This window comes from Triturus cristatus, chromosome 4_1 (genome assembly GCF_964204655.1).
Source record: "Triturus cristatus chromosome 4_1, aTriCri1.1, whole genome shotgun sequence".
Lineage (NCBI taxonomy): Eukaryota > Metazoa > Chordata > Amphibia > Caudata > Salamandridae > Triturus > Triturus cristatus.
The window spans coordinates 447825724-447848580 of NC_140585.1; the positions used below are offsets into that span (position 1 = coordinate 447825724).

Here is a 22857-nt window from a genome sequence, read left to right on the forward strand (position 1 = left end):
AGGATCAACATGTGTCTCTCCCATGGTTCCGCACACTAAGGACTTTAGCCTCCCTCAAGGCCTGCCTGTCCATCAACAACACCCCCAATATGTGGATCCTATCTTCAAGAAGGTGTTCATCTTGGTAACCTTACAATTTGGATAGTCTAGGCCATCATAATCACTTCCCAAGAACTTACAGACATTAGCCCAGCCCATCTCCTCTCCACAAATCACATGCACCACAAAGGTTACTGCTTTGACCTCATACTTTCCCATAACACAGAGTATTCACTGTGTCCTTCCACCCATATGCCTTGATAGGAGACTCTCTACAAACATTCGAAAGCAGCATCGTGATTGGCCTGAGCATCGGGGATTTGCACTCCGAGTGAGACTGGGAGCCTGTGCTTGCTCTATCCAACTCTATCAATGCAGCTGGAGTTGGAGACAACTTCAGTGCGTATTATGGTTAGGCCGGCCTGAGACGGCCGGCGAAACTGTCATATGCACAGACAACAGTGCCCTGCTCACCACTCCCCCTCCATGACGGTTCCGCCCCCAAGCCTCGGCTATTGTAAGAAAAATAAAATGATAATAAACACTTTTATTATCTTTTTTAACGTTCTGAGGCTGATGGAGGGGTGACGCTCCTCCGCCACAGCAGAGGAGCCACTGCTGCATTCCTCTGTCCATTGGCGAATTGTGGAAGTGAATTTACAGTCATCCCAGGCCTTTTCTATTCCTCAAGTGCATATAATCAAATCATATCCGATTTGCTTCGGGGGAACATTTTCACCATTTACCTAATGACCAGTGTCAGAAAACATCAAAATGCAGCAAGATTACAAGTGTCAGGAATTAGGGTTTTTATTCAAAGTTTGGCGGATGGTACACTCAGGCACTCGGTCAATCATACTATCCCATCAGTCTTATGTCGGCCATCCCATCAGTCTTATGAGAAGCTCCATAGGCTATAATGCATTAGTAATACACCAGACTGGACATACGCCACATTTGTGACGGAGTACCCTTTCATCCAAACTCTAAACCAAGCCATTGGTTTCCTTGGTGGTGCCATATTCACATTACCATAAAGTAATATTAGACACCAAAGTACCAAATTAAGCTTAGGAATCATGCATGTGCATGCCATTCCGATCCACCCAGATATGAAATTGGTGTCCACTTAAGATTGCCCTAAAAAGTGTGTCTGAAAACGCATTTGGCTGTTTGGGAGATTCTACAGAAATCATAAGTGGAGAGAACTGAAAATAAACTGAAATTGGGCTGGCTGGTTCTTTACCAAGAGACCACAACAATAGCAACAGCAATAGCCAGTGGGACAGCAATGGAACGACTGGCTGCTACTGGCTGCTATTTCAAAGTGTGGCGATAGGGATCCATGTGCAAATCTCCGCTATTAGACGGCAGGGCGCGGGGACATCGTCTCGCACGATCCGCACATTTGATAAATAAATCCTGCCTCAGAAGGTGGACCTGCAAAGGATGCCTGGGCGGCTGCCAGCTTCCGGCTGACGATATTTTTAAACAATGGCACTTGCTCGTTGGCACTGAAGTCCTTTTTCAAATCCTGTCAACGCATGTTTCACATTGCAGAAATCCCCTGGTCCCAAGCAGGATATAGACTCCTTTGAGAAAGAGTGGTGTGAGGGCTTTGTTTTTGTAATCAGAAACTAGAGACGCCCGCGTGTTTTCATCGGTCACATTCATGGCGATAATGTGGGAGGTCAAATATACCCCTACCATTGAGCGGCGCTCGATTAACACGTTCGGGTTCTCGTTGTCTGGAGACTTTTCGAACCGCTGGGCGAAAAACAACATTTGTCAGCCTTGAAGCCTTTTTGAATGTGTTGTCACTGATCCCTGGACATGTCATGGATTTATATTTACTTATTGAGTTATGCCAAGTTTACGTCCGATTTTAAATGCGCAGACATACTAAAGAATTGATTCAGTGCTCTGCTGTTTTATGTCTCTACTAGTGAGTTCCTTGAAGTAGCTAGGGTATTTTACACTGAATTTACTGGGTCCACTGTATTTCAAATCGGTAGTATGCTATCTATGCATGAATTAGAAAAAAATATATAAATTCCCTGCTGTTGTTTGAACGATTTCAATAATTAAGGCAAATCAATACAGGGTCGTATTACCAAGGGACCAATCAGGACGCGATTGGAAAGCCAGCGGAAGATTTCCAGCTGCGGTTGAATATCAATAGGAGTGTGGTTATACATTTGGGCCTAACAAAAACAGAAAATCATACAGCGGGGCTCCGAGCCCATCCAGAGCATTCAAGTCACTGGTGATATTGTAAGAGATCAAATATGACTTGCGCGATTAGCATTTGAAGGATGCCGGCTAGCGCCCAGATCAGGTGCCTTTTGACTTGGGGAGCCAAGTTCGAATTTGGCATCGGCTCACCTTCCATCCCGTAATTCAGGCTAAATCACTCAAAAAAGTGTTGTGTTTGGTCTTCACGTGAAGAGCTTTAATGCTTTTGGGCCAACGTCGTGCTATATAAAACATTTTTTAAGAATCTGCCATTACAAGAAAACACCCTTTTCATTTTAGGCTCTCACAACCCTTTCACTGTCTTTTGTTCAACCTTTAATTTTATAACCGTTTATGTATACATTCTGCCATAATATAATATGTGACTGACAATATAGTTTGAGAGGCACAAGTGAAATCAGAGGCTATATATACATCTTAAAAAATGGTAGGCGTCCCCCAATACACCTAGCGCAGATTAAAAATGTCAGTTACACAATACACATATTGTAATTGTTGCAAAGTCATCCTGTGCGTTGGGCACCCCCCAACTTTTTAGGTCTCGCCTGACCCAGCGCATGCGCTGGTCTGGCGAGACTTATTGAGAGGGCTCCAAAAAGTGCTACCAGGTCAGCATAGAGCTACAGTGCATGTGCGCGGGCGCGCGCCGCGCTTTACCGCGATTACTTTCACTTTCGCGGCCGCAAGGCCACTTTGATGTTTGATCGTGATCGCGATCACTTTCGCGGCAGCACGGGTGCTTTGCATAGCCAATAGGTGTCGCTTTTGGAACCTTATAAGTATTTAGTTATGCAACTGTTGCATAGTTAAACACTTATAAGGTCCCAAAGGCGAGACCTATTGGCTATGCCAATGCTTGTTGCTGAATGGTACTGGTGGTAACTGACTCTGACTGGCCCTGGTCTCTGCATAACCAGGCCCAGGGCCAGTGCAATTCTGAAAGAGACACATTTAGTAGACAGTGAAAACACCTATATACACTAGGGTACACTATGGTATGGGGTGCCCTTGTGATTGGCATGACCTACCTCCTAGAGCCCTAGTGTATATTAGGGCAGGAGGATTGAAACTACCTATCAGCCCCTAGTATAAATACGCCATGGTAGTTCAGAGGCCAGCAGCTCTTTTGCACTTGCCTATGTGCACTGCTGAAGCCTGAGGTCAGTTTTTAAAAGTAGCCCTGGGTGGCAGGACTGCTTTTAAAAAGTTAATTGTGCTCAAACTTTGGGGCACTTAAAAATGGATAACCTCCAAGGTTTTGGCATATTAGAAACCCTCAGGGTCTCTCCTAGGTGTCCCAGGGGAGGGGGTCAGGTATTTATAAGGTAGACCCTTATAAAAATGAGTTTAATATGCGCTGGGTTAAGTGAAATTTCACATTTCAGTCCCCCATTGTGCTAAAGTGCTGCACAAATTCGACTTTGATGCTAGGAGCACTTTGGATCTGCAATATTTCTACAGATTCAGACCCCCAATGCCTCCCCTAGAAATTCCAGGGGGTGGGGTCCTGTAGATATAAGCAAAGTACTTATGAAATATGTTTTTGTAAGTCCAGGTGCTGGAAAAATGACCTAAGTCATTTTTCCCATTGCAAATCCCCTGCCACATAGCATAGCAGGAAGTTATTAACTAATAACTCTTGATAGGAGATGGCTAGAAGAACCATTCAAAGAGTTACCCGAATGGTATTAATAAACTCAAGAATATGATATGGTTGAATTTCTCCCAAAGTGTACATGCAAGAAGTTATTAGACTTTCTTGTTTGTAAGTCCAGATTCAGCCTTCCAGTGGTCTGTCCTGATTGGTCAGAGTTAAGTGGATTAGCCAGGCTGCCTTGAAGAGGTGATAAAGAGCCCCTGGGGTTAACCAGCTCTGCTGGGAGGGCAGTGTGCTGCTACACAGGAATGCCAGAGCAGGGGGAGGAGTCGTAAACCATGGTCTTCAAAGAGAAGAGGAGGCCTTAGTGTCATTTACAACTCTAAACTTTTCACCTCAGCCAGAGCTAGGCGTATGGAAGGAATGCACAGATGCAAGGGGGAGAGTTTATGAAAATCAGCCATCCTAGGGGTGTGTTTAGCCAGCTCTTACCTCCCTGCTGGAAAATCAGCCATTATGAATTTGGAGGATTTGGTGCACTCTGGGACAAAATAATGCCACACTCTAGAGGATGTGGTCATATTCTTGGGGAGTTGGCCTGCTCCCATTGGTCAGCAGTGACCTCCTGCTGGACCCAGAGAACTGGGAATAAGTATCTGAGAGGGGCAGAGCCTCTCAGATCTGCTGCTTGAAACTTAGGGAAGCAAGACGTTGCCATGCTGAGAAGGTGGGGTGCAAAGTTCTAAGGCCTGTCCTCTGAAGAGTGCACCAGCTGAAACTACAGCCCTGTGTATTACCTTGCTGCAAAAGAAATAAAGAGTGGACTCCCTGCAAGCTACAGGTTAACAGGACTCACTTGGACCATCACCACCAAGGAGCCTCAATCTGGAGAACACCAGTGGATTTGTAAGGATTTTGTCCAAGTGGATTGTGGGAACTAAAGTCCTCAACTTTCAAGGACCATCTTGGAGCTTCCAGACCCTTGGAGTGAGTTTGAGACACTTTGGGACCCCTTGAGGAACGTCAGGAAGAAGTTCAAGAAGTTTGGAGAACTTTGGAGCAACTTTGAAAAGAAGCTTGATAGAGGGACCGACTCAAAGTGGCCAGCCAAGCCGCCTGCCTTCAACCGCGAGCTGGCCAAGCCATCCAGGTTCGTCCCGATAAAAGCTCCGTAGGTCCCACTTCCAGAGTTTGACCGAGAGTAGAAGAAATCCAAGGCCGGCGAACCCTCATCGAATCCGGCCTGGTGAAGAACATCGAGGGACTCAGCGAGAAAAAGCTCAGAAAAAATGTCTAAGTACGAATGAAGAAAAGGTGCATGGGAGCGACCGCGAAGCCAACCCGCCTGCCTTCAACCGTGTGTCGGCCTGGATCCTGGGTTTGCCTCGCAGAAATGCTCCGGAGGTCGGACTTCCATAAGTTTGACCGGGAGCTCATCGCAAGGCAATCCGGCGAACCTTCACCGAATCTGGACTAGCTTCGAGGGACCCCGGGAAGAAAAGCTTCAGAAAAGTTTCTAAGCCCGAAGGTAAAAAGTCTGACAGGGACCTACCGCGAGTGGTAGCCACTCTGGGCTCCATCGCGGTCTGCCTGAAACTTTGACTTTGAGCCGGTGTATCACGACCAGAGATCCTAATAAGGTGCTATTTGTTTTTAAGTGCTATATAATGCTAAATCTTTGAAAATTCATATCGCTGGTTTCCCTACATTGGAGTTTTGTTGTTTTGGTGTCATTTTAAAGATAAAAATATTTCCTATTTTTATAAATTGGTGTTGGACTTTTATTATGTGTTGTGTCTTAGTTATTTACTGAATTGGTGTTTTTTACAGCTTGACATACCTGTCTTTGAAGTTAAGCCTGCCTGCTCGCAACCAAGCTACCAAGGGTTGAGCATGGGAATACTTTTCTGAGACCTATGCTGAGTCCTATCATGTGTTAGTGGCAGTATTGCCAGTGGCAGACCTACATTTTCCCCTACCAACAATCTACTTTCCAACAGTAATAATTCAGCAATGCCCATTTACTTCTGCCTGTGGAGACTATGGGTAATTGCTTATTTATTTTAAAATGCACAAAATGGCTCAGTTATTCAAACTTTTATAGGCCAGGAATGACCTTGACAAACGGGATTGGAAGATCAGCATCCCTAGGCTATTCTTGTAACTTCATAGTCAATTTCATTAAACATTGTGATATAAAAGGCACTGATAGACCTGGCATCCTTGGCGTGGTTTCCTCTGTCTTTTTGCGTTTGCCTCCTGTTTAATTTTTTTATTGTATGCTGGACTTCGTTTTTACTGTTTAGGTACTCAGGGTACTTTACCAGTGCTGATCAGTGCTAAAGTGCAAGTGCTCCCAGTGTAAATTGTGTTTCTGATTGGCTCTCCGTGATTGACATGTTTGATTTACTGGTATGTCCCTAGTAAAGTGCTGTGTATGGGCTCAGGGCCTGCAAATCAAATGCTACTAGTGGGCCTGCAGCACTGGTTGTGCCACCCACAGTGTAAGCCCTGTAAACTTATCTCAGGCTTGCCATTGCAGTGTCTGTGGGTGAAGTTTTAACCCCTTCGCTGCCAGGCCTTTTCCCCCTCCTGTGCCAAGCCTTTTTTTGGCTATTTGGGGTAGTGCGCGCTGAGGCCCCTGTAACTTTTTGACCACATAAGGTACCCACGCCAAATTTGCATCCTTTTCTTCCAACATCATGGGGATTCTAAAGGTACTCAGGGTTTGTGGATTCCCCTGGAGGGGTCACAGAAATGAGCCAAAATACAGCACAAATTTGTTTTTTTTGGGAAAAATGGGAAAAACGGGCTGCAAATTTTTCCCTGCGAATGTTATCAAAAAAGGGCATGTGGGGCTGAAATCACAATTTTCCCAGCGTTTAGGGGATACATGACTTTTGTCAGAAACCCAACATTTTTTACACAGTTTTGGGATTTTTCTGGGACATAGCCTATTTTTGCTATTTTTTGTGCTTCCGACCTCCTTCCAGTTAATGGTAGAAATGGGTACAAAGGCAATAATGGATCCTGGAAAACTATACATTTTAGAGAAGTAGACAAAATTCTGAATTCAGCAAGGGGTCATTTGTGTAGATCCATTAAAGTTTCTTTATAGAAACTAACAGTTAAATATAGGATAAATTGAAAATCAGTTGAAAAAAACAGCCTTTTGTTTCAATGTTTTCACCTGTAACTACTTCTAATTATGACAGCTCTTTGAAAGCAATATACCGTTACATCCACTGGACATTACGGGTTGTGGGGAAATATATAGGACTTGTAGGTTCACCAAGAACCAGATGAACCCAGAGCCAAAAACTGACTAGCAACTTGCAATGGTTTTTTTATTATGTACCGGGTATATAGTAATTATTCTGTAAAAATTGAAAAATCGGTATGAAAGACACCTATGTATTTCTGAAATGGGAACAAAATATAGAGTTTAGAAACAGTAGATATTTGCAAATTTTCGAAATTGGGAATACTCATACTAGCATGAGAATTATTGGTCATTTTTTAAAATGACTTCTTTTTTACACATTGTCTTTCATTTGGAAGGCAGAAATACATCAAAAGTCAATAGGTAATAACAGTTCCTTTACAAATCTGAATTACCCTAAGTCTCCCGATAAAAATGGTACCTCACTTGTGTGGGTCGGCCTAGTGCCCGCGACAGGAAATGGCGCAAAACGCAACATGGACACTCCTCAATTTTGCTGTGAAAAAATGACCCTTTTTTGGCAAAGTGCCTAGCTGTAGTTTTTGAACCATAGCTCTGCCGGCACCCAGGGAAAGCTAGCAAACCTATATGTTTTTGAAAACTAGACACCCGGGGGATTCCAGGGAGGTATGGCATGGATCCCCTAACGTTTCCTTACCCACAATCCCCTGCAAACATTAAATGCCCTGCAAGGTTTGCAGGGCATTCTGGGTAAGGAAACGCTGGGGGATCCACGCAAGTCATACCTCCCTGGAATCCCCCGGGTGTCTAGTTTTCAGAATTGTGTGCGTTTGGTAGGTTTCCCTTGGTGGCCGCCAAGCACTGGACCAAAAAGCCAGGTGACCCCTCTTGCCAAACCAGGTCGTTTTGAGATAGGCAATTTTGATGTCGCCTCAATACATTTTGGGCCCTTGCCTGTCGCGGGTACATGGGCCTCCCACACAAGTGAGGTACCATTTTTATTGGGAGACCCGGGGGAACGCTGGGTGGTAGGAAATTTGTGTCAGCCCGGGGATGCCACAACTTTCCCACACAAAAACGTGTGAAAAAGTGATATTTTCAGCCAAATTTGAGGTTTGCAGGGCATTCTGGGTAAGGAAACTTTGGGGGATCCACGCAAGCCATACCTCTCTGGACTCCCCCGGGTGTCTAGCTTTCAGAAATGTGTGGGTTTGGTAGGTTTCCCTAGGTGGCCGCCGAGCACCGGGCCAAAAACACGGGGGACCCCCTTGCAAAACCAGGTCTTTTTGAGATAGGCAATTTTGATGTCGCCTAAATACGTTTTGGGCCCTTGCCTGTCGCGGGTACTTGGGCCTCCCACACAAGGGAGGCACAGTTTTTATCGGGAGACCTGGGGGAACGCTGGGTGGTAGGAAATTTGTGTCAGCCCGGTGATGCCACAACTTTCCCACACAAAAATGTGTGAAAGAAGTGATTTTTTCAGCTAAATTTGAGATTTGCAGGGCATTCTCGGTAAGGAAACATTGGGGGATCCACGCAAGTCATACCTCCCTGGAACCCCCCCGGGTGTCTAGCTTTCAGAAATGTGTGGGTTTGGTAGGTTTCCCGTGGTGGCTGCTGAGCATCGGACCAAAAACCCAGGTGACCCCCCTTGCAAAACCAGGTCGTTTTGAGATACGCAATTTGGATGTCGCTTCAATACGTTTTGGGCCCTTGCCTGTTGCGGGTACTTGGGCCTCCCACACGAGTGAGACACCATTTTTATCAGGAGACCCGGGGGAATGCTGAGTGGAAGGAAATTTGTGTCAGCCCGGTGATGCCACAACTTTCCCACACAAAAATATGTGAAAAAAGTTATTTTTTCTGCTAAATTTGAGGTTTGCAGGGCATTCTGGGTAAGGAAACGTTGGGGGATCCACGCAAGTCATACCTCCCTGGATTCCCCGGGGTGTCTAGTTTTCAGACTTGTGTGTGTTTGGTAGGTTTCCCTTGGTGGCCGCCGAGCACCGGACCAAAAACTCAGGTGACCCCCCTTGCAAAACCCGGTCGTTTTGAGATAGGCAATTTTGATGTCGCCTCAATACGTTTTGGGCCCTTGCCTGTCGCGGGTACTTGGGCCTCCCACACAAGTGAGGCACCATTTTTAATGGGAGACCCGGGGGAACGCTGGGTGGTAGGAAATTTGTGTCAGCCACAACTTTCCCACTCAAAAACGTGTGAAAAAAGTGATATTTTCAGCTAAATTTGAGGTTTGCAGGGAATTCTGGGTAAGGAAACTTTGGAGATCCACGCAAGTCATACCTCCCTGGACTCCCCCGGGTGTCTAGTTTTCAGAAATGTGGGGGTTTGGTAGGTTTCCCTTGATGGCCACCAAGCCCGGGGCCAAAAACTCTTGGGACCCCCTTTGGAAAACCAGGTTGTTTTGTGATAGGTCATTTTGATGTCTCCTCAATAGGTTTTGGGCCCTTGCCTGTCGCGGGCACTAGGCCTACCCACGCAAGTGAGGTACCATTTTTCTCAGAAGACTTTGGGGAACATGGGGTGGGTGGAATTTTGTGGCCCTACGCAGAGTCCAGAACTTTCCACCAAAGAAATGTGAGGAAAAGGTGTTATTTTGGACCCATTTTTAGGTTTGCAAAGTATTCTGGGTAACAGAACCTGGTGAGAGCCAGTCAAGTCACTCCATCTTGGATTCCCCTCGGTGTCTAGTTTTCAAAAATGTACAGGTTTGCTAGGTTTCCCTACATGCCAGCTGCACTAGGGCCCAAAATCCACAGGTAGGCACATTGCTAAAAAAAGTCGGAGCCCAGTGGGCTCTCTGCCGCCCTGGGGGGAAATCGGGTGGAGGGGGTTTCATCCCGATATGCCCCTAAAGGGGCAGATAGACTGTGGCTATTTTTTGTGGGGGTGGGGGCATTGGTATGACCATTTTGGGCAGCCCCACCCCCACGCATAAAAAAAGCCTGCGTACTCGCTGGCGCCTAGTGGGCTTTATGCCCCCCCAGGGGGCAGATCAGGGGCCACTGCCACCATCTGCCCTCCCGGGGGGGCAGAAAGACTGGAATTTCTCTGGGGGTGGGGTGGGGGTATTGTGATGCCCATTTTGGGGAGCACCTACCCCAACACTAATAATACAAAAAAATCCATGTTGTATAGTGGGCTTTCTGCGCTGGTGGGCCAGATTGGGGGCTGCAGCTCCCATCTGCCTCCCAGGGGGCAGAAAGACTTTCATTTTTGTGGGGGGGAGGGTGGGGGCATTGGCATGCCCGTTTCGGGCAGCCCACACCCTAAAAACAATTGCGCAAAAAAAATCCCTGGTGGATAGAGAGCTTTCTGCCCCTCTGGGGGGTGGGGCAGATTGGGGGCTACTGCCTCCATCTGCCCCCCGAGGGGCAGAAAGGTTGTAATGGTGGCGGGGGGGGGGCATTTGGGTGCCCATTTTGGGCAGCCCACCCTAAAAAAATGCGCAAAAAAAATCCCTTGCATCAAGTGGGCTTTCTGCCCTCCCCCGGGAGCAGATTGGGGGCTACTGTCCCCATCTGTCTCCCAGGGGGAGCAGAAAGGCTGTAATGGTGGCGTGGGTTAGCGGCATTGGCATGTCCATTGTAGGCAGCCCCCACCCTAAAACAAATTGTGCAAAATAAAATCCCTGGCATTTAGTGGGTTTTTTGCCCCCCGGGGGGGACAGATTGGGGCTACTGCCCCATCTGCCCCCCGGGGGGGGGGCAGAAAGGCTGTAATAGTGGCGGGGGTGGGGGCATTGACGTGCCCATTTCGGGCAGCCACCACCCTAAATAAAATTGCGCGAAAAAAATCCCTGGCGTCAAGTGGGCTTTCCGCCCCCCCCGAAGGGGCAGATTAGGGGCCAATGCCCCTTCTGCCCCCAGGGGGGGCAGTAAGACTGTAATGATTGCGGGGGGCATGGGCATGCCTGTTTTGGGCAGCCCCCACCCTTATTTTTACTTTCTAAAAAATCCCTGGTGTCTAGTGGGTTTTCCGCCCCCTCCGAAGTGGCAGATTAAGGGCCAATGCCCCATCAGCCCCCCAGGGGGGGCAGAAAGGCTGTAATGGTGGTGGGTGGGTGGGGGCATTGGCGTGCCCATTTCGGGCAGCCCCCAACCTAATAAAACCAAAAACAAATCCCTGGTGTTTGGTGGGCTTTCTGCCCCCCCGAAGTGGCAGATTAGGGGCCAATGCCCCATCTGCCCCCCGGGGGGGGCAGAAAGGCTGTAATAATTGGGGGGTGAGGTGGGGGCATGGGCCTGCCTGTTTTGGGCAGCCCCCACCCTTATTTTTACTTTAAAAAAAATCCCTGGTGTCTAGTGGGCTTTTTGCCCTCCCGGGGGGCAGATTGGGGGCTACTGCCCCCATCTGCCCCCTAGGGGGGGGGCAAAAAGACTAAATGTTTCCAAAATAAACTGGGGGAGCAAAGGCCATTGCCCAAGGGGTATCTAGTTGATGGATCCCTGCTTGGGGATCGCCCTCCTGTGGCGATCCCCAAGCAGGGATCCACTGGGGAGGGGTACAATTGGAAAGGGGAGATTCTCCCCTTTCCAACGATACCTCTCCCGTCTTTCTACGTGCTCAGGGGGCTGAGATAGCCCCCTGAGCACGTAGAAAGGGAAACTGAAATGAGCCTCTTGGCTCATTTCAGTTTCAGGTTTCACTGAAATGACGTCAGCGCGACGTGCGCGACGATCGTCATTTCAGAGAAACCGGGGGGGTCTCGGGAGCTGGGGAAGCTCTTCCCCAGCTACTGAGGCTATTTTGGTTTAAAGGGAATCACAGAGGGATTTCCCAGGGGATGCCTCATGACGAGCTGGACTCGTCATGGGCACCTCTAGAATCAGATCCCACAGTTGTTTTTCAGGACACTACAGATTTTGAATAAAGCCAAAGATCTTGGATGGATTGATGAAAACACCTACAGATTTTTAATATCAGATCATCCCAAAAGACCACATATTTATATGCTTCCTAAAATGCATAAAGATCCGGTTGACCCTCCATTCCTCCCTATTGTGGCGGGATGCGGGTCCCTGCACGAACCAGTTGGGAAATTCCTAGACTATCATTTACAACCTTTGCTTCAGCATTGGACCACATATGTTCAAGATACAACAGATTGCCTCAACAAATTGCAACAAGTCAATATCCCAGATGATGCAGAAATATGGTTAAGCACCATTGATGTATCGGCATTGTATACATCGATTCCAATGGAGAAGGAATTGAAGCGGTTGAGTGGTTACTACTAAGGCATGATTATGTGGAATCACTTAACATTCTTTTATTGGAGTTACTTCAGTTCAGTTTTTACCACAGTTATATTTCCTGGAAACAGCAATTTTATTTACAGAAGACAGGTACCTCTATGGGTTTTACTGGAGCACCAATGTATGCAAATATTTTCATGGCTCAGTTCGAGGACACACACATTCTACACAACGAAGCATGGTCGGATCACCTTATATTGTACTTATGGTACATAGACGACATTTTAATACTATGGAAAGGAACACAACAACAACTTGAAATTGCACTTGTGACATTAACCCCTTGCATGCCCGCCCCTTTCCCCGCCCAGTGCCGCGCCTTCCATTAGCGGGCGGAGTTCATGACGAGCTGGACTCGTCATGGGCACAGCGCCACCGCAGCCCATGACGAGTCCAGCTCGTCATGGGCACTGAAGGGGTTAAACAACTGTCATTCTCAAATCAAGTTTACCCATTCAATTAACTTCACCACCATCAATTTTCTAGACATTTTGATTGAAAAAAAAGGCAACCGTTTGGTCACGAGGGTGTACAAAAAACCTACTGATAGAAATAATGCTTTGCATTACAATAGTTTTCACTCATTCACTCTCAAAAACCACTTGCAATTATCCCAATTTATCAGGGCCAGAAGGATTTGTTCTGATGACATTCAGGGCAGAACAAGCATTGAGGAATTAGCACAACAATATCTAAAGAGAGGCTATCCATCTGAAGTTGCAGAGGTGGCCAAATGCAGAGCTGTTAGCCTTGCTCGAACCGATCTATTGAGTAAATCCATTAAACCTGTGTCAACTAGAGAAATTTGTGTTTTAAAATATTCCACAGCAGCCACAGCGATTAAACACAGTATTCAAAAACGCTGGGAAATCATTGAACAGGAAGATGACTTTAAGGAAGTTTTTAAGGGTCGCCCAATCAGTGCTTACTCTAGATCTAAAAACATCAAGGAGCTGCTAAAAAAGCATGTAACAACAAGTACTCACATTACTACGCTGGGTATGCGGAAGTGCCACAACTGCGATCACTTTGGCAATGTGATCGTAGGTGACAAGTTCGCACACCCACACACAGGGCAACAAATCAAACTAAGACATACATCAGACTGCAACACGGGTATTTATTTATTTATTTATTTATGCGATTTTTAAAGCGCTGCAATTACCCATAGGTGTCTCGGCGCTGGGAGCTAAATCAGATACCAGTGAAGTAGATCTCTGAGGCAGTTTCAGAGTGATTTTATGGATAATCATATCGTTGAGAAAACAGCCATGTCTTTAGCTGCTTTCTGAAGATGATCAGCGTTGGACTGGATTTTCTATTAAAAGGAAGGGAGTTCCATAGTTTTGCAGCTGCGATGGTAAAACATCTGTCTCCCCAGTTAACTTTCCTTGTTCTGGGTATATGAAGCAGATGAGCAGTATTGGAACGAAGCGTTCTGGAGGTTGATAAAGGCTTAAGTGAACTCCTGAGGAATTTAGGTCCCATGTTGTTTATTGCCTTGTAGACAATACAAAGGGCCTTGAATTTCGTGCGACTTCTGACCGGAAGCCAATGCAGTTGGTCCAAATGTCTAGAGACCGAGCTAAATTTTGGAATGCCCAACAAAACTCTAGCTGAGGCATTTTGTATCATTTGAAGTTTAGAGATGACCTTTTTTTGTGCATTGAGGAAGAGGGCATTGCATTAGTGTTTTTCCCGTAGTTGTAGGAAGATATGGGAGAAGTTTCTTTATTTTCCTTAAGATGTTAAATGATGATGATACTACAGCGTTCACATGGTATGGTGACATATGTCATCAAGTGTCCATGCGGTCTTGTATATGTTGGCTGCACCACAAGGAAGGTTAAAATCAGATTAACTGAACACAAAAGCATGATTCGTACGGCCAATTTCAAGTCATGCTTAGCAGTACACTGGGCAGACAAAAAACACACTTTACCCCAATTACGTTTTACAGTACTTGAACAGGTGTCAGTCACACCGCATGTTGATGTTGCCAGACTACTGGCTCAAAGAGAAACGTTTTGGATTCGGTTCTTAAATACCATGAGTCCTTGTGGGTTGAATGACAAAATTGAATTTACTTGTTTTTTATAAACATAACTTTATTGTTCCATTTTGTTTACATGTGGTATTAGCAGAATGTACTCAGATATCATGAGATTTTTCTAGCACCTTGTTTATTTTTGTGATGATTGACCATCAACATTCAGTTTTCTTTGGTTTGGAAACACGCAGAATGCTCAGCTGTACAATTTTGCACATAGGAATGTTAAGGGTTCTTTGACCTGTATGTGTGGATCACGTTTGCGTCACGATTCACTTGACCTCATTTGTGTTTCATTCTGATTTTTTTTGTTTTATTGTTTACGTGGAAATCCACCTTTTTTTCTTTGTTCCGATATGATACACATTCATCCTATTCATTTGTGATCTATTTTCAATGGCTGGTATAATTCATAAACACTTAAGTTTATTTAAACCTGGCATGAGCGGGGCTAAGGTTGTTTACGTTGCATATCTATCTTCAGATATCAACGTGTCTTTTGCGTAATTGTATCATAGAGTTATTCATGCATTTCGATTTTTACCTTGGCACTTCCTGGTTTTAATGTTGCCAGCACTAGTCTGTTTTCAATGTCTATTACTTTTTGACGTCACACGCTGAAGTTCAAATACAGACGCACAAGCACTATCGTGCACAGTGTGAATGGGGGAGAGAGGAGCCTTTTTTCATTCAGAATTCGAACTTTAAGGTACGAGCATAGGGGTGCGTCAATTTTTAAGATCATCGAGCAATGGTGATAGCCATTCTAACGAGGTTTCCCCTATGTTGTAGCACACCGCTTCCATTGACGTTTTGAACCGGCAGTAGTGAGGAGAGCGCGCACCCAGCATTGGGAATTAAGGGGGAGTGGGGGGGCAAGCCGACACCAGACCACTTTATTGTGTGTGAAAAAGGCCGCTTTATTGAAACAGGTGCATATCACAATTTTAACTCCTTGGCCACTGCCTTACAAAACTAACACCTCGCTATACAATCATTTCCTGACCTCTTGTTCCTTCCCCCACCCCTACGATCCCAACATCAGTTCCCCCATCCCCCAAAATACAACATAACATTCCATAACCAACAATTAACCCAATCCTACACCATGTAGCCTTTCCCACTCCCAAACTCCCCTGACCGTAACCCCTACCTGCCTTCTGTGCAACTGTAACTATCCAACCTCTAATCTAAACTTATCCAAACTGGTTACCCTTCCCTGTTCCTGGACCCAAACTAGCAAACTTATAACAACAAACTCTAGCCAATCCCGGCCAACTGTCAACCACCCCGCCTGCACCTGTTCCAAGCGACAATACAGCCAACTGCCCCTATACACCTGTTCCAACAAATGCTGCCCACCAGACTTCTCAAATGACATCCCACAACCCTAAAACTACGCCCCTTCACCCCTAAACATTAGGGTGGGCGGGAGGGGAAAATTTTTCCTACTACCCGCGCTCCCAGCCACCAGGTCACCAAACTTAAAATGGTGGCTGGGGAGGCGCGGCACTAGCCTATATAGCCCTTGGGCTACTTTTGCCGTAATTGGGCTGCATTTGGGCTATCCCAAAATGCAGCCCAAACTCACAAAATGGCCGCTACGGCCACTCCCCCCCCTCCCCCTCCCAATCTGCCCGGGGGGCAGACCTCGCTGTGCTCGGCTGCCCCCCAAGCTCCCATTGGGAATTAAGGGGGAGTGGGGGGGCAAGCCGACACCAGACCACTTTATTGTGTGTGAAAAAGGCCGCTTTATTGAAACAGGTGCATATCACAATTTTAACTCCTTGGCCACTGCCTTACAAAACTAACACCTCGCTATACAATCATTTCCTGACCTCTTGTTCCTTCCCCCACCCCTACGATCCCAACATCAGTTCCCCCATCCCCCAAAATACAACATAACATTCCATAACCAACAATTAACCCAATCCTACACCATGTAGCCTTTCCCACTCCCAAACTCCCCTGACCGTAACCCCTACCTGCCTTCTGTGCAACTGTAACTATCCAACCTCTAATCTAAACTTATCCAAACTGGTTACCCTTCCCTGTTCCTGGACCCAAACTAGCAAACTTATAACAACAAACTCTAGCCAATCCCGGCCAACTGTCAACCACCCCGCCACCCAGAAACAAGGGGGGGGAAGTGTAGGCGGATACGCCTCTTCCTCCCCCTTTTTCTGCCCCCCCCCCAATCCCCCCGGGACCGCATGTGAAACCTAACGCATGTAAAACCCCTAGCAACCGTGCTAAAACCTCTCGAAAACTCCCAGCGGTACCGGGGCAATCCCCAACGCGACAAGTGTGCCCCATCGTCCCTGAACAGCACTCGCGCAACGCAGCAGATGTCCCCATGAGCCAATCTTCCTATCCCCACCTAACTACCAAACCGCCCCCATCTCCGTGGGTAACCTCCTCCTCACTTAATCCACTGCCCGAAGGCTTACCGCCCCCGTCCAACTCCTCCAGGGGACAAATTCCGACCCGACAATGGAAAACGCCACCCATCTCCCCCTGATCCATACCAGGTCCTTTGACATAAACCGCCTCAGTGCCAACCTGTCTCCCTTGCCCTGTCAGGCTCCCCCAGCTGTAATACCAACAGAAACGGGCACCTTCCCGCCCGTAAAATACGTTCCCCACTGGCACAAAATCCTTCCCGCTCAAAAAGCCCTTACCCCGCCATGCCACAGAGGATAAGTCTGTCTGGAACCCCAAGCTGTCCTCAAAATAACTCTCCCGGGCCTGTACCCGCGCCCGTCTCACAAGAGAATACCCCACGATCCCGATGGCCATCTCCCTGGCGGGGGATCCCATAACCGAACCTGAAAAGAAAACAAGAATGAAAACCAGGAAAAGACCAACTAAACTTTTTTTTTTTTTTTTTTTTTGCTGCACCCATACTGCTAATAACAATTCGATGACCACCTACCCAACTTCCTGATGTCCCTACTCTCCCAACCCCTCGCCTGTGCCCCTGATGCCGCCCCAATGTGGAAGGAATGCGTGCCAAAACCCTTCTCCTCGATACCCAGTCTCCTCATTGCTGTATGCAGCACCGCCCGCAGTACGAAGCCTTCACGCCCCTCCCCCACCTATGTGAACAGACCAAGTCCCCCAACCCCCCGAGCAAGATTTCCGACGCAAAACCCACCGCAAAGGGCAACCGGTGGCGAACGCACCCTCATCCCAGCTCGCTTTTTGTGGTCCGTTTTCCCCTTTCAGCGCCAACTACTAAAACCCTCCGCCCCGAAAGAGACCTCCCCATAACCAGTTCCCGACGAAACCGACCCCGCCAACTTGCCCCATCGTCACCTCGGCCGGACCCTTTGCCGCCAAGGCCAATATGAACTGCAAACCGCCTCTTGTCTTGCCACCCCGGGAACCCGCCCGTTCGCCTCTGAATGGACAAACTCCTCCCATGCCGCCCGGTATGCCGACCTCGTAGACAGGGCTAAGGCGCCGAAAACCAAGTGTAGCATCCGGTGTTGCCCACTTCCCATAGCTATTTCATCATTCCGGTCAGAGTCCCGTCCCGTCCTAGGCGAGCCCACCAAATCTCCCGCGTTGTAAACAATGCCTCCGCAATGTCATCGACCACGCCTAGCCCATGCACCGCGTGGAACGTCATATCATGCCTCAACGCCCCCGCCCCAAAACCCTCAACAACTCGAGCACCTGCTCGTCCCGTGCCGACTTGCCTGTTGCTCCCCTGCACCACTGCCATTTTGTCACTCCTAACTTGACCTTCTTGTGATCTAACGGAAACCCCCCTACCGCGTGACAGCCACCACCCAGTAAAAGACATCCCAAAAAGCCATGCTCCTGCCTCCCTCCAACCGTTCCGCGGGCCAGGGTTCTGTGCACCACCTTCCCTGCCAGTACAGCCCAAATCCCCTGCTCTCTTCTGCATCTAAGAAAATCCGCACATTCCACACCAATGTCCACGTCCCTCATCAAACGCACCCCGTTAATTGGTGCCGTAAAAACTGCCAACATTCTCGAGGCTACCCGCACCCCGCTGACCGCGGAACAGGCTAGTGTGGGGGCCTCTGCCCCTCCACTGGTCTCCCCAGTCGCCTCCCGAACGTCCGCCCTACTCTACCCAACCTACTGGCAAAATTAAGATGCCCAGCGACCCTTGTATGCCCCCAATCGTCACCTCCTGTCGCGTCAACACACTTGCTCGCCGTTCTAACATGTTTCACTTTGTATCCACCAGAAGGCATGGCTCCACCAAACTGGACCCAGATCCATGCCTAGAAAAGCCAGTCCCCTACTGGGTCTTCGTGTTTTCCCCAGTGCCCATGGCACACCCATCTCCCTCATGATCTCAGGGAAACTGTCCAGCCCATCTGGCAGTCCGCGGAGTCTGAGGTGCCGACACAAAAGAAGTCATCCAAGACCCACCTCGTGCCTTGGTGACCCGTCCGTTCCGTAACTAACCCTTGTAGGAACGTGCCGAACCGTCAAAAAGTGCGCCAGACATGGAGCAGCCCATCGGCAATGCTTTGTCCACATACCAGTGACCGCCGAATTGTATGCCCCACAGATCCAAGTCATCTGGATGAACTGGCAGCAGCCGGAAAGCTGACTGCATGTTGCACTTTGCCATCTGCACTGTTGCGCCCGTGGTCACCACCAGTAACATAGCTACGTCAACAGCGGAGTAAAACACAGTGGCCGCACTTTCCTCAATAAAGTCCGTGACCGACCCACCTTTGGGCCATGACCATTGCTGTATCAGCCAAAACTGCCCCTGCTCTTTTTTTTTTTTTTTTTTTCCTTTTTTCTCCCCTCCTTTTCCGGCACCACTCCAATGGGTGACCCCATCAACTTTATGCAACAGCCATTTCCTGAAAGGGTCCGCCCTGCGGCCCTCCTGTACCTCCTTATCCATTTTCGCTTCTTCCACCTGTGGGCGCTCCTGCGCCAATTTCAACGTAACTGCCCATCTCCACACCCTCGTCCCGTCCTACACCAAACTAAACCCAACCAGAAACCCCCCAACCGTAATCACTCCGCCACTGCTTTTTTTTTGTTTTTTTTTTGTTATTAGCATGGGAATCTTGCATGATACCACTACACCAGCTGCGCTTGTCCTGTCCGGATAACCCCACAACTTCCCCTCGTTAACCGTACTAAGAGCCCTGTGGCCCAGGCCCCTCAGCCCCCCTCCCACCTACCGTGCCTGCTTTTGTGTTGCACCATTCCTGGAGGTACTGCAATACCAGGTTGATGCGTGGAGTGGACAGAGCCAGCTCCTATTCCATCTCCCTGTTCCAAAAATCAATTTAATATATGGTCCCCAGATAGAGGGCGCATCAGATATTAACTGACCGTAAAAATAGTCTTCACCGACCCCGCGAGCCCCATGGTATGCTCTCCCCGCTTCGCTGCCGTATCCCACGCCATGCGCGCCCGGAATTCCTCAGCATACTGAGCCCAGGCATATCCCCCCCTTATAATTTGCGCTTTCCGTATGACTGCCTTGTATTTACACATGGCCACTAACCTCCCCGGAAGCTCCCCCCCGTACCCACTGTCACCAATGAGAAAAACCGCTGTCCAGTTCCCTATCGTCACCGGCACCTTAGGCCTCCTTGCCCACTCGAATTCCACCTCCTCGGAACCCTCCTTTGCCCTGACCTTCCTATGCCGGAGTTTGACCATTTCCACATATTCCTCTTTCCAAACCTTGTTTTGTTACCAACATCCAATGCCCCCCGAGGGCTTCGCTACCCCCATAAACGGTAACCGTGTGATCTTCAATTCCTCCTTTCCACTTGATTTTTTTTTTTTTTTTTTTTTGTGTTTGTGGGCCCACCGTGGAGCCCGACCCACACCTTGAGATTAAGAGTCTACCTACTCTAACGACTGAGCTAGCCGGGCCCCTCCCCTATCCTTGCATCAGCTGCCTCTTTCTTGACCGTCCCTTCTCAGCGGTCTTACATTCGTCCCCCTTTTCTGCGCCTTCCTGGCCCACTGCCACATCCATAACGTACGCTCCCTCGTGCAACCTCCCCCCCGACCCCCCCCCCACCCCTTTGGAAAACCACCACTGGGCGCCCGAGCAAATGTTTATTACCTGGCGCCAGTGCCTCAGTCCGCCGCTCCTCCCGGCGTCCTGTCCTGGGGGCCGAGCTGTTTCCCACCTCGATGTCCGACCCGTGGGCCGCGCCTGGCGTCGTGACACCTGCAAGAAACTAGCCACAACATTACTCGGCCCCCTGGCCCCCTGTCCCCCTTGTCCACCTCACGCAACTCCCCGTTTTCCATCCTGTCCCGCACCCCCAGCGCTCCCCGCTGGTGGCGCCAACTGCTGGAGTGGTCAACAAACATTCTCCGCTGCGGTGCTCCTCTGCCGATGGTCCCCGGGGCGCCGTGACCCCGTGGGTGTTGGGGCTGGCGAGCCCGTACCGGGCCTACTTGTGCCAGCCGCGCCGGGATCCCTCGCCGGTACAGGATACGCCGCCCAAGGCTCCACCCTCCCTTCTCCTTGGTGCCATCGAGCCGCTCCCAGCCCTACCAAGTCTGGCACCCCGCGCCGGTCAAACTGTCGGTCTCCCGCCTGGAAAGAAATGAAGTAGTCTGGTGTGCTGGGCCTACCACCTTTCCGACTCCCCTCCCAGCCTCGCTTGCCGGCCCCCAGCGTATTTGCTACCCACGCCCGACACACCGCGCTCCCATCCCCCACCTCCCTCTCGTCTCCGTCCCTGTACCCCTACGCTCCAAAACCCCCCACCCGACCCCCCCACCCCTGTCTGCTCGCCCCCGCCCCCCCCCATCATCCCCCGCCTTCACCCCCGGACTTCTACCCCTCCTTCGCCACACCGCTCGCGCCCCGCCCCCACCCTACACCCCCTGTCCCCTCGTCCCCTGGCCAAACCCCCTTAACCCGGTCGCCCCCAACCCCTCGGCCCAGAACTCCAAAGTGTCCGGGCCATCCCAGTACCGACTTCCACTGCGCCTGTGGGTCACACACACACTTCACATCATTCATTTACGTAGAGCAACCCCCACCCCCGCCCTCGTTTACTTCAAACTCTGGACCTTGACTGCGAGTCTGTGACAATATTATGCCTTCTGAGGGCATCATTGTTGAAGGCCTTGTCGTTCTCCGCCCTGCCCACGCCTTCAACGCTTCCGTCCCCACCGCTCATCATCGTAGCCTCGACCTGGCATCGTTAACCGCCGCGTTCCCCATTACGTTCCCGCGCGCCGCTGGAAGACAAGGGCTATTGCCATGGGTTTCTCGTCCCCTCATCAACGCTGCTTATTAGTCAGCGCCGGCATCACGCAGACCAACAATGGAGATGTTCACGATTAAAGGCCGCGCGCTACCCGCGTCTCCCTGGCAACCGGCACTCCTGACGCCTCTGAGGGGCCTCGCGCGCCCCGTCGCGGAGGTTTACACACGCCGGAGCCGGACGGAGAAACTTTATTCGTAAAACAAACCCTGAGGGACGGGGTCGCCGCCTTCTCGCGGCCTCACACCACACGCTCTGCCAATAAACCCGCCGACGGCCCTTCGGACCACCCCTGATTTATTCCCGCCTGCACTGCGCTTCTCTTCACCTGCCGCCGCCCGCCGTCTTTTGTGGTTGGACTTGTTGCGCTTCTGTTCTGTGGGAGGAGAGGGGATGCGCATCAGCCGTGTGATCCCAAAATTTTTCCTACTCGAAAATTTTTCCTACTACCCGCGCTCCCAGCCACCAGGTCACCAAACTTAAAATGGTGGCTGGGGAGGCGCGGCACTAGCCTATATAGCCCTTGGGCTACTTTTGCCGTAATTGGGCTGCATTTGGGCTATCCCAAAATGCAGCCCAAACTCACAAAATGGCCGCTACGGCCACTCCCCCCCCTCCCCCTCCCAATCTGCCCGGGGGGCAGACCTCGCTGTGCTCGGCTGCCCCCCAAGCTCCCATTTTGAAGTACGTTAGAGGTTTTTTGTTGTTGGGTTTCGATTTTCGCTGCACCAAGTTTCAATAACTAGTATGATTATGTTTTACCACTCATTCATGTTTTTCGTTTGTCACTTTCTTTCAGTATTGAGAGCGCGCACAGTCTTCGTATCGTAGTTGGATGGCATTTGAGTAGGTGAGTCCTTCTGGACTTAATCCAGGGGAATTAAAACAGCATGGTTTTCGGCTTCACGCACAGTGCTGAACTACGGACAGGGTTTTCACTGGTGCACAGGGCAATAGTACACTGTTTATTCTGCGTGGTTTTAAACACTTGAAACCTTTTGATTTTCAACACTTGAAACCTGTTGCTTTAAAACACAATAGTATGTGTCCGGTCAACCATCAGTTTCTTTCACTGATTTCACCATTGTCACATACTCATCCACTGGCTTGGCCTGTTCATTCCTGGTATCTTTGTTGGAAAATGATATCGTAACTGTTTAGAAGTACTATCATTCTCAGTCATTTGTTGTATATCACAAATA

At 49.2% G+C, this 22857-nt stretch overlaps 1 protein-coding gene and 1 non-coding gene across 2 annotated transcripts in view; one reads left to right on the forward strand and one right to left on the reverse strand.

Moving 5' to 3' along the window:
- The window catches only part of LOC146855102 (potassium voltage-gated channel subfamily A member 5-like), a 429878-nt gene that overhangs the window by 370050 nt on the left and 36971 nt on the right, over positions 1-22857 (forward strand). The window lies entirely within an intron of this gene.
- LOC146855103 (U2 spliceosomal RNA) lies at positions 19603-19786 on the reverse strand. Its single transcript, XR_014959030.1, has one exon. It is a non-coding gene; the product is annotated as a U2 spliceosomal RNA (small nuclear RNA).